General features: G+C 40.2%; 1 non-coding gene and 1 pseudogene across 1 annotated transcript in view; both read right to left on the bottom strand.

Annotated features, from left to right (window-relative positions):
• The window catches only part of LOC142356095 (large subunit ribosomal RNA), a 3,522-nt gene extending 2,735 nt beyond the window's left edge, over positions 1–787 (bottom strand). The window contains exon 1 of the ribosomal RNA XR_012761362.1: positions 1–787. This exon is cut by the window's left edge and continues 2,735 nt beyond it. This is a non-coding gene — a ribosomal RNA (large subunit ribosomal RNA).
• Positions 788–2,470: 1,683 nt separating this feature from the next.
• Positions 2,471–2,622, bottom strand: LOC142356094 (5.8S ribosomal RNA; annotated as a pseudogene).
• Between the last annotated feature and the right edge of the window lie 613 nt (positions 2,623–3,235).

A 3,235-nucleotide genomic window follows, 5' to 3' on the forward strand; every position in this document is an offset into this window, starting at 1 on the left:
AGCAAAACCGTCCGTGGTTGCGGGACACCGAATCGGCGCCCTCACCACACAAAGTAGTGCAATTCATAAAAATTACACTGTTCACTTTCATTTCGCGTGTGCGCTTTCAATGAGCGACAACACTTGCAAGCAACTCACACTCCTTGGTCCGTGTTTCAAGACGGGCTGTAGAGAGCATTGAATAGGAAGTTGAGGTCAGACAGGCAATCAAGATCAATTTATCTCATTTTGTTTAGAATCAACAAGAAGAATTCCGAGGAAAACTTCTGCTCGATTCATTAACAAGATTTGCCAAAAGACGACAACTACACTACTCGGTAGCCGAGAATATAATATCAAGGCATTGAGTATGGTAACGCTCACTCCAGTTCCCCTTCAACAGTTTCACGTACTTTTCACTCTCTCTTCAGAGTGCTTTTCAACTTTCCCTCACGGTACTTGTTTACTATCGGTCTCGCTTTATAATTAGCTTTTGGAGAGACATATCTCCAGCTTCGAGTTGCACTTTCAAACAACTCTACTCATAGGAATGAGCCATTATGACTGGTATCGAAAATGACCTTTACAGGATTTTCACCTTCTTTGATGCTACTTTCCAGTAGACATCAGGACAAATTCACCAGTCTAGCATCAAACCATACCGGACACCGAGAAATGTTGCCATTTCTCTTCCCGATGAGCTTTTCCCTGTTCATTCGCCAATACTAAGGGATTCTCAGTTGATTTCTTTTCCTCCCCTTACTGATATGCTTAAGTTAAGGGGGTTCTCTCGCCCAATTCAGGTTATGTAGTTGATTGTCTCTTAATTGGTTCACTGACCAATATGAGACAGAAACCGATTCAGCAGTTTTGTTCGCTACTACTATCAAACACAGGTCGAAGTTTCCATTCAGTCATTAATTCCAACTTTCAAATGTTGTTGTTTCAGCTTTCGCTTACTAGAAGCAACATAATACTCGCTGCAATACAGACCTCGGGAAACCCTCACCGTGAATAAGGTTCACTCACATATTTCACTACATTTTGCGTGGGATTGGAGATGAGGCTACTCGTTCTTGCTCAGTACTAGGCTGAAAATTAACGAAACTTCGTTACAAACGTTCACATGTTGATGTTTCCGCTTTCGCGTACTCGAAACAACATAATACTAGTCTTTGTAATTTAGTTTCATAATTTCAACTGTTCTCATGCAGAATTTTTGCTCATTCTTATCCCAAATTTTGACCTGGCTACTAGTTACACTCCTTGTACTTATTGCAAAATGACCACAAATTTCAACAGCTTTCACATGTTGCTGTTTCGGCTTTCGCTTACTACAGTCAACATAATACTCGTTGCAAAATAAGTGCTCGGCATCTGCAATTTTCCAAAGACGAAGTTTCGCCAGTTCAATTTTCGCTCGCCAATTATGGCTACTAATTCACACGGTACTGAGCTCAACAACATTAAATTTGTTCAGCAAGACTTTCACATGTTGATGTTTTGGCTTTCGCCTACTAGAAGCAACATAATACTCGTCTTGTTAGCTCATTCAATGAGAATAGCTTTTCCCGTTGAGAATTTTTGCCTTCAATTGGCGTTGTAGTGAGTTTGGCTACTCAGATCACCAAATACTTGTGACAATTCGAACCAGAAATGTTTTCAATTTTCACATGCTGATGTTTCGGATTCAACCTACTAGAAGCAGCATAATACTTGTATTCAACAATTTCTGTATCAAATCCCAGTTTTCTCTGGTGCATCTTTGCCAAACTATTCCAAACTGCCTGAGTCTGAATACCAATTACAGGTACTAGTAAATGCACGTTACTAAGGACTATATAGTTCTAGGTTACTGTACACAACGACGTTCACATGTTGATGTTTCAGCTGCCGCTTACTAGAAACAACATAATACTTATCGTGCATACCTTTCCATAACTTGTCCTTTTCAGATGCATTAGTTTCCCTTTGTCTTGGCTTCTACAGTCAGACTGGCTACTAGTAACAGCACAGTACTAATCACATATCGTTCTACAGTTTGCAGACAACTTTCACATGTTGATGTTTCAGCTTTCGCCTACTAGAAACAACATAATACTCGCTGTATACATTTGTAGTTCTCTATGTAACTTTCATGTGAAGAAGTTTCGCCAGTCTTTTTGACTGTCTCAAATCTGAGTCATGCTTAGGCTACTAGTTGCTTCATAGTACTTATCGCCTCGAGATCATTGAACAAAACTTGATTTTCACATGTTGCTGTTTCAGCTTCCGCTTACTAGAAACAACATAATACTAGTCTCATTAAGTTCCGTCTCTTTGCAATTTTCTTATGAAGAAAATTCGCCATCACAATGACTCCAGCAGTTCTTGATCAAGGAATGCAATCATTGATCAGAATGCTATTATTTGAATCGGTTCTGCTTTAAGTGTTCCAATTTTATTGGAAGCACCAACAATAGAACATCAATGTGTTCAATCGAGAGTTATATAACCCTGAATCGGACGCAGTCAACAGCCGAAGCCGAGACCGCCTTTTGCGTTAGAGAGGTCGGTAAACAAATCTTGCGATTCATACCGAATTAACACATATAGCTGTGCTCCTCTTCGTAAAGCGAGCCAAGTGATCCCCTGTTGAAGGATGTATTTGGACCAATCTAGTAGCATTTGGTTTCCAACAAGCTCTCCCAAGTTAGCTTACTTATTGGGCTTTTCAACCAATTCGGTTGGCTACAAGCATCATCAAAGTACTAGCCACAGTTTGATCGCAAAATTCTACGACTTTCACATGTTGATGTTTCGGCTTGCGCTTAGCCTACTATAAGCAACATAATACTAGTCATATCATAGAGCGTGATCAGCTTGTGACGTTCTCATGATGAAGTTTCACCAACAGTGTCTCACTTCGAGCTTAAATCCAGCTACTAGTAACTACACAGTACTGACTGCAACGATAACTTTTATCTATACCTTTCACATGCTGCGCTTTCGGCCAGGGCCTACTAACGTCAACATAATACTCGATATAAACTTTTGTTCATGATGCAGCTTCCCCATGCAGAAGTTTCGCCTTCAAATGCTCTCTTGGCCATATGACGTAAGAAAAGGTTACTAGTAACATCACAGTACTAGCCACAGTTTGATTGCAAAATTCTACGACTTTCACATGTTGATGTTTCGGCTTGCGCTTAGCCTACTAGAAGCAACATAATACTAGTCATATCATAGAGCGTGATCAGCTTGTGACGTTCTCATG

Source organism: Convolutriloba macropyga, unplaced genomic scaffold (assembly GCF_964194025.1).
Source record: "Convolutriloba macropyga unplaced genomic scaffold, txConMacr16.3 SCAFFOLD_3493, whole genome shotgun sequence".
Taxonomy (NCBI): Eukaryota; Metazoa; Xenacoelomorpha; order Acoela; family Convolutidae; genus Convolutriloba; species Convolutriloba macropyga.